The sequence below is a fragment of the Equus quagga genome, chromosome 13, assembly GCF_021613505.1.
Source record: "Equus quagga isolate Etosha38 chromosome 13, UCLA_HA_Equagga_1.0, whole genome shotgun sequence".
NCBI classification, from domain to species: Eukaryota; Metazoa; Chordata; class Mammalia; order Perissodactyla; family Equidae; genus Equus; species Equus quagga.
The window spans coordinates 88,046,260-88,054,963 of NC_060279.1; the positions used below are offsets into that span (position 1 = coordinate 88,046,260).

Sequence of the window (8,704 nt, forward strand, 5' to 3'; positions counted from 1 at the left end):
ATGGCTATGAGAGCACCGAATCTTAACTACCAGACCACCAGGGCCAGCTCTTCACATTTACTACGTGGCTGTAATTTAAAAAATAAAGAAAGAAAATAATATTGGCAAGAATATGGAGAAATTGGGACCCTCGAACATTGCTAGTGGGAATGTAAAATGGAGCAGCCACTGTGGAAATCAATCTGGCATTTCCTAAAAAGTTTAAACATTTGGACTACTATTTGTCCTAGCAATTCCACTCCTGGGTAGGCATATGCCCCAGAAAACTGAAAATATATGTTTGAACAAAAGTATGAACACCAATGTTCATAGCAGCATTATTCACAGTAGCCAAAACGTAGAAACAACATGAATGCCCATCAACTGATCAATAGGTAAACAAAATGTGGTACATCCATACAATGGAATATTATTCAGACAAAAAAGAAAGAATTAGTGATAGGTGCTACATAGATCAAACTTGAAAATGTTTTTTCTAGTGAAAGAAGCCAAACAGAAAAGGCCACATTTTGCACAATTCCACTTATATGAAATGTCCACAATAGGCAAATCCACGGAGAGAAAAAGCAGATTAGGAGTTTCCAGGGGCTGGGGGAGGGGAATATGGAGAGTGACTGCTTCCCGGGCACAGCGTTTCTCTTTGGGGTGATGAAAACGTTAGATGGATGGAATTAGATAGTGGTGATCATTGGGCAGCACTGTGAATGTACTATAAGCCACCTACTGTTCACCTGCAAATGACTCGAATTGTGAATTTTACTTTATGTGAAGTTTTCCTCAATAAGAATAAAGCGCAAATAAGTTTTTAAAAGCTATCTGGAAATACCAATTTTCACTTGCTACTGGCAAAGATCAAAGGTTTCACCCCATACGGGGTTGCTGAAAATATATACTTTCATCCCTCGATACTGGGAATGTGAACTTTTCCACCCTTGATGGAGAAAAACAAGGCCATATTTCTCAAGATAGGAAGAACATCAAATCCAGCTCTTTTGCTTTTAGGAACTTATCCCACAGTCATAAATACGTACACACATGTGAAAGGACACACAAGATTTCTGATTGCAGCTTTTTTATTGGTAGAATAACTTAATGCCAGGAATTTTGTATTAGCAGAAGGTGTGTAAAGAATCAGAATCCATCCAGGCCATGGAATCCTGCACAGTCACGGATGCATGACAACTTCTGTACCACTGATGTCAAATGACCCCAAGATCCTTTAGGTGAACGAATCAAGGCTCATAGCAGCCTATGGACACTGGTCACTTCCCAGGAGGAGACTGGGCATCTGAAGACAGACTTTGCTGTGCATTTTGAAATTTTGGCCAGGTGAATATATTGCCTGTTCAAAAATATGTAAATTGCAAAGTATTAGGGAAAAGCCAAAAGACAAAGTTGGAGGAGTCTTCAGGAGATGGGTGCTAAATGGCCTTGAGGGAAGGGCTCTGCTGTGAATGTTGCCCTGTTCTCCATGTGGAGCTGACAGGAGTGGAGAAGTCTGAGGGGAGTGAGGAGTCAACAGGGACAGCTGCTCACAGAGGCCACGGAGGCTGAGGATGGGAGGGACCTCTGGGTTCACCAACAAGAGAGTCACTGAGGTGAGTCCAACATGAGGCAGGGACCCGGTCTTTCCCAGAGCTGGAAGAGGCCCTGCTCCCTACAGCCGTGGATGGGGCTCCTTCCTACCTGTGCCATCCGCTAGACAGACACCCACTTCTGGGTTCTCTGGAGCACCTAGGACGAGAAGAGGGGATTCCTCTTTCGGTGGGGAGAGTGGGGTGAGATAAGCGTAGGCATTTCCTCACCCCAAAGACACAGAAATGCAGGAGAGACGGGGTTTCTGTCCTTCTACATCCCCTACTCAGCTAGGCCCCCAAGACAAAAGCACCAAGCATCCTCATCCTGGCCCTCCTGCCCCCACACCCTCAGGGACCCAGGTGTCCTGGCACAGCACTCACAGGTGATGTTGAGCTGGGTAGTTCTCTCCATCATCACACCAGCTGTGGGAAACTTCACCTGACAAGTGAGGTTGATGCCGTGGTCCTGGGGCCGTGGGGTGAGGGTGAGCACTGAGGAGAGTTGGGTCCTGGGTCCCATGGAGGTGAGGGCAGCTGATGTCCAGGAGAAGATGGGGGGCGTGCCCCACACACAGACCCAGGGCACAGAGCAGGTCAGGTTCCTGGGGTGGCTGGACTCCAGGGTCTCCAGGATGAGGATGTGAGGTGTGTGGGTCAGGGCTGGTGTGAAGAAGGGGAGACACAGGGATCAGGAGGGAGGGTCTGAGGTACAGCCTGAGAGAAACCTTAGGCTTTTGTCCAGATCCTCCCTGTAAACACTGACAAGCTGTACCCACAACCCATCCCAGGACAAGGGTCTTATCTCAGTTCTTCTGTCAAGCCCCCACGGCCTTTCCCTCTGGCCTCTCCTGGAGCCCACTCCTTACTCATCACACGCACAGAACTGGTTACGTTTGTAATTCCATTTTGTACTTCCTCTCTCCATCTGAGAAAAGTATTTCCCATCGTCCCTCCTCCTGGCGTCTGTGATGTCCAGGGAGCAGTTGTAGGTCCGGGGGTCCCCAAGGAGGTGGAATCGGCCCTGGGTCTCCTCCTGCACTTCACAACCTGGGATGTTTGTGGCCACAGCAGCTTCCTAGTTTGTATCGGCCCCTTCCTGGAACCAGTAGCCATGAGCTGGGGTAGAGTCAGTCCAGCCATCCCAGGGGTAGGAGAAGGAGCAGGATACCCGCACACACAGACCCTCCTGCTCAGTCGCCAACCCCTGCACTTGCAGCGTGTAATCCTTGTAATGTTGCCAAAGCTCCCTCTGGCCCTTGGCCCCCTGTGTCCACCAGAGCGGGGCCAGTAACAGCAGCAGCAGCAGCAGAAGAAGCATGTCTGGGGATGGCAGACCCAGGTTTCGGTAGAGAAAGTCTGTTTCTCAGGGTTCTCTCAGGAACTAAAAGTTCAAGATTTGGAGGAGACTTTAACAGGAAGCTGAGGGTGAGGTCAGAACACTGACCCTCCTCAGAAGAGGAACTTCACCCCAGACACTGTCGAGTGTGGGGTATCCCGTGGAATGAACCATCCATCCCCACACGTCCACTCCCGGGGACTCTGGGCCAGGGAGGGTGAGAGCTTCACCCAAGTTGCCACCCCACGCAGGGCCCGAGTCCGTCTCCTGCCTCCATGTCGATGCCCTTCCCCTTGGAGGGTCATTCTCTGCAAAGAGAGATAGGTCCCTTCTGGTCCCTTCCTGACTCACAGACTGTAGATGTCAGTGGAGGTTGGTCCGTCCAGGGGAGGGACTCAGGAACACAGGAGATGAGGGAGACTGACTGTCCTCACTTCCTCAGCATCCATGTGGTGAGCATCGCCTCTCTGCTCCCAAGGTCGCACACCAGCACTGGTCGATGTCCTGAGGGTCACTGTCCAGTGGGAAGACAACAGGTGCCCTGGGACCTGGAGCTCCCTGTGATGAGAAGACATGGAGACACATGAAGCAGACACAGAGCGAGGAAGTCCAGCCTTGGGGTCGTCCACCTTCAGGGATGGTGAGGATTTTGTGAGAGAAGAGACATGCACCTGAATTCACACAGGGTTATTTTTCACTGTATATTGGGGGCTGAGAGGAAGTGATGAGAATCCTGGGAGGTGGTGCCTCCTCAGGCCCATGTCAATTTTCTGGAAACACTTTTTGGGAGAAACATAAGACACATCCAGAGAAGTGTCCCCCCCAAAGAACAGCTCAGTGATTCATCACAAAATGAACACCCTCCAAGCAATAAAAAGTTGGGAGCACCCAGGACTGCCCTCTGAGTCCCCCTCAGACACCACCTTCTCCCCACGAGACCAGCCTCACTGTAATAACAATTGATTCCTTGCTTTTCTCTGTAGTTTTATCATCTGAACAGGCTGCCTTTAACACTAGGGCTCTGCATATGCTTTTCTTAGGACTTTGTATACATAGAAAAAACTACAGCCTGTTTTCTTCCGTTCAGCTTCACAATTTCGCCCATGCCCTATAATCCTCTTCCCAGAACTTTCACCCAAAACCCAGGGTAGAGTCCGTGCTGTGACCATGGAGAAGGAAAGTGTAGAATTTGAGCGTGGACACTGCTACACAGCCACCATTTCCTGCGTGTGCAGCTGGACCCTCATCCTGCAGCCTCTTCCCCCTCCTGGGAGCCCTGTCCTGGCCACTCACGCTCTCCCAGCAGGGGCAGCTGCAGCATCTGTGGTCAGAAGGGCTTGGCATGCCCAGCCTGTTTGTTGCAGACCCGATTTGCCAGGAAAAACAGAAGAATGGGAAGGAGAGACGGGGGAAGCCACAGAGAACCTAACTGTGTGCAAAAGAAGAACTGTGACCAACACGCCATCAGAGAAGGGGGACTTCTAGCCCCATTTCTCCCATTTGAAGAAGAAGACACCGAAGTTAAAAGTGGGCAAGTGAATTGGCCGAATCACAGAGGTGCCCTGTCTGATGCACCATTGTCTGCACCGGGACCCACTTCATCAGTCTTTGTCCACCCAGTTTTCATTGGCTTGGAGAAAGGAAACTTATGTTAACCTAAGAGGGAAGAATTGTCAACTCTTCCTATGAGGTGAGAGGTAAAATTTCATTCATTTAGTCATTCATTCACTCAACAACCATGTTCACTGAGCCTTCAGGTTTCCAGTAAAGGGGTGAATATGAGAGACCCAGCCCTTGCATTTGAGGAGAATAACATCTGTTTGGGAGACAGAGTACCTAACAACTCTAGTGCTACAGGGTAGGTGGCTGTGATGGGGAACCCCAGGCTAAGGTGGGAGGGGCTCTTGCTCTTCTGGACTGGAAGGTAAGTCTCAGGGAAGAATGGATCAAGTAGGTATGGTGCAGACTCTCAGGCAGTCACAGGGGATGTGAACTCCACAGGTGATCCTGGTACTCTGGGAAATCTTGGACCCCCAGGTACTGTGTACTCAATCCCACTCACTCCTCGACTGTGCTGGAGATCCTCTCCCAGCTACCAGGTTCTGCGCTCTGTCCATGCCCATTACGATCTCTGCCCCAGCAGTGGGTCAGACCACCGCCCAGAGGGGGCGCTCCCTCCAACCAGGACTTACCTGCTCCCGGGGATCCCACTGACCGTGATGGCTCTGTCCGTGGTTCTGATCCAGAGCTGAGCACTGACTTTGGAGACGTCTGCAGCTCCGTGGAGAGGCCAGATCACATAGAACAGGGATCTTATGTCTGGATTCAGGAGGATAAAGACATCAAATGTGCTGGGGAGGGCTCAGGCCTACCTTGGAGGAGGGACTGAGGGTGGGGAAGACTGCTGCTTCTCCTTGTCCTTCTGTCAACCCTCATGAACGTCCTATGAGTAATGCCAGGTCATTGTCACTGGTCCAAGGGCAGGGAAGGTAAAGGCTCTGTGCTGTCTCTTTATGTATCTGTTTCCCTTTCATTTTCCCAACATCCCTGACAGAGAGGGGTGATCCCCCTCATCAGATAGAAAAGGCAGCCAACACTCAGATGGATGAGTAACTGTAGGAACTAATCTCCGAAGAAAACCCCCAAACAATCCTGCCCTTTCTTTATAAACGTGTGCCACAAACATGACACTCCTTTTGTTAAAAGATGGAGCTTGTTACTATTATCTCCTCCTCTTGAACCTGGATTGGACCCATGACTGCTGTGACCAATAGAATGTGGAGAACAAGATGTTCTGAGACTCATACGGCTCAGACATTAAGAAGGCCTGGAAGCTTCCACTCCTGCCTCGGGGCTCCCTGGATGTTGGTGTAAACAACCCAATGGACACCGATGGAGTGAGGTGCTACATACAGGAGCCCTGAGATGTCTGACATCCAGCCCCAGTCCCAGTCTCCATCCCAACGAGACTGCCTGAGAGCCCAAAGCAAAACTAGGAGTGAAACAGCCCAGCTGGTCTCTGGCCAATTTACAGAACCATGAGATGAAATAAAATGATTGTTTGGGCCACTGAGTTCTACGTTGGTTTCATGTGCAGCAAGTGATAATTAAATAGTAACCACACAAAGCATAGCTAATAGGGAAAGGGCAAAGTTGGAAATTTACTCACCTGATGAATGTTTCCAATTATTGTATTTAAAGGATGACATTTAAATGGTGATTTGAAGCCTTCAGTGAAGATGCCTGTGGAGGCTTTGCCGGGCTGGAACTACATTTCCCAGAATTCCCTTCCCTATTGATGACAAGAGAAGGGAGAACTCGAAGCAGCAGCCACCAGGCTCTGAGGGTCAGTGGAGGGGCCGTTGCTATTGTAGCTCTCACATCATTGCTGATCTGTTGGCTCACCTTGCTGGCATGACAGAATATTTGTTCTACTGCTAGGAAGCAAGGGGGGTGTTGGGGAAAGCCACAGGCTGGACCTCAGTGGGCAAGGACCATCAACACTTGGTACATGGATTGGTGACCCAGAGAGACACAGTGGCCTGGGGAGAGGTTTACAGTGACATGCAAAGGATCCAGGAAAAGAGCATCCTTGGTATTTCTCTCTTGCTAAGACATTGTCCCAGCATCTCTGTGATTTGATAACTAGGACAATTTGCCTATTCACAGGAGCCTCATCTTCCCCAGGGTGAAGGTCAGGAAATGGCCCATCTCAGTACTCAGAATGTGCCCAGCTGTGTGTCTGTCTGTTTGTCTGTGTGAATAAGCTGAACATTGACCTCCAGGGCCAGTGTGATGGTTAATTTTATGGCTCAACTTGATGGGGCCATGGGATGACCAGATTAAACCTTCTTTCTGGATGTGTCTGTGAAGGTGTTTCCAGAGATGAAACTGAGATATGAGATTATCATTTGAATCCATGGACTCAGTAACATAGGTTTCCATCTCCCATGCTGATGGACATCATCAAATCTGCTGAGAGCCTGGATAGAACAATAGCAGAAGAAGAGAGGATTCGTTCCTTTCCTGCTTGCCTGCTGAGCTGGGACATCACAGAGAGGCTGAAGGAAACATGCTGGGATCCCAGTGGATTCTGAGCTCAGCAGATGAATGCCCCTCCATGTTCAGCCTCCACCTGGGGCAGCTCAAGGACCCCAGGTGCTGAGGCTTTGGAGAGGCTCAGGGCTTTTCCCAATTGGGACCAGCTCAGCATGTCAGAGAGTTGCTGTCAGTCATGCAGACCAGGAACCTTTCCTCAGGGTCTTCAGGGCTGGGTGAAAGAGACAGAGAGAACAGGGGTGGTGGGGCTTGAGACCTGCCTCTCTCTTACCTCCCACTAAGCAGAAACAGAGGACACATGACTAGTTGACCCATGCTCCCATATAAACAAGTCCAGGAGTCCCAAATGGCTGAGATACCCAGGAGGGGAAGAGGCTGAGCTGAGATTGGAAAGAGGTGGGGAGTTGGTTCCATTAACATGTGTCAGGAGGGCATCTCAGGTGGAGGAGTGACCTGCAAAGACTCTGAGACAGCCTTGCAGTTGAAAGGAGCTGCAAATACATCCGGAGTTCCAGCGAGGACATGGAGATGTCTGCATAAGATTAGCTGAGGAACTTAGATTGAGGGTGCAAGTGAGCCACGGAAGAGCTCTGAGCAGGGGAGAGGCAAAGGGGGATAGGCTCAGGGAAAACTTTCTGGGCTTGTGCTGTGCTAGGCACAGACTTGGGGGAAAGCCTAGAGAATTGGAGGCTGGGGAGCAGTAAGAAGCAACCGGCAAAACCGTGTGGGTGGAGGGGAGGGCAAAGGACAGAGAGGGAACGAGGAAGGGGAGGATTTGGGACATTTTTAGGAAGTGAAGTTACGGGACCCACTGACTCATGTGCAGGGTGAGTAAGAGAAGGAGGCATCTGGAGTCAGTTGCGTGGTCCTGATGGGGAAATTGCAGTGATGGAGGTGGCATGTCCAAGAGGAGGCTTGAGGTACAGATCTGGAGCTCAGAACAGAAAAGTGTGGGGGGGGGGGGGGGGGGCAGTCAAGGAAGTGCTCAAAGCTGAGCCAGGGGAATGGATGGGCTCCCCTGGGGGAGTGTGCAGAAGGGGGAGAGTGGCCCAGGACAAAGCTGGGGAAGACATTCTTGGGCTGATGTGGGAGAGAGAAGCAACATAGTTGAGAGAACGTGTGCATTGGGAGGGGTACAGTAAGAATTGTGGAAATGAGGCAAATGGGAAAAAGAAGCCAGACCACAGAGGACTGAAGACTGAAGGGGGGGTTCTTAAGTCAGATTCAAATGTCACCTTATTTTAATTCTGACTTGACTCACCTTCCCTGAGCTGGAAGAAACCCCACCATCATCATGGCCCCTGAAACAGCTCTTTACTACTGGGCAACATCCCCAGAAAACGCCAGCAGTCACCAATTGTAGAGTATCTTGGATAGAAAGATGTGGCGATTCCTACTCCAGTCATGAGGTGCGGTGTGGACATTGGCTTTACCCCCATGGCAGCAGGACCCGGGAAGGGGAAGGTGTATGGTGACTGTCTTAGGTCCTTCCCAACCTGGTCTCTAGGGCACAAGCACCAATTATACCAGGCTCTGACCTCCCTGCCACCTGACCCTATTGCCTTCTGGGACCCAGGAGTCCTGATCCAGCACTTACAGGGGACGTTGAGCTGGCTGGTCCTCCCTAAGGTCACATCAACTCTGGAGAAAGTCACCTGAGAGTTGAGGTTGGTGCCGTGGTGATGTGGCTGTGGGATGAAAGTGAACACTGAGGACTGAGAGGGGTCTCAGG

At 50.5% G+C, this 8,704-nt stretch overlaps 1 pseudogene; it reads right to left on the reverse strand.

Moving 5' to 3' along the window:
• Window positions 1-1,857: 1,857 nt before the first annotated feature.
• LOC124250337 (sialic acid-binding Ig-like lectin 8) lies at window positions 1,858-3,129 on the reverse strand (annotated as a pseudogene).
• Between the last annotated feature and the right edge of the window lie 5,575 nt (window positions 3,130-8,704).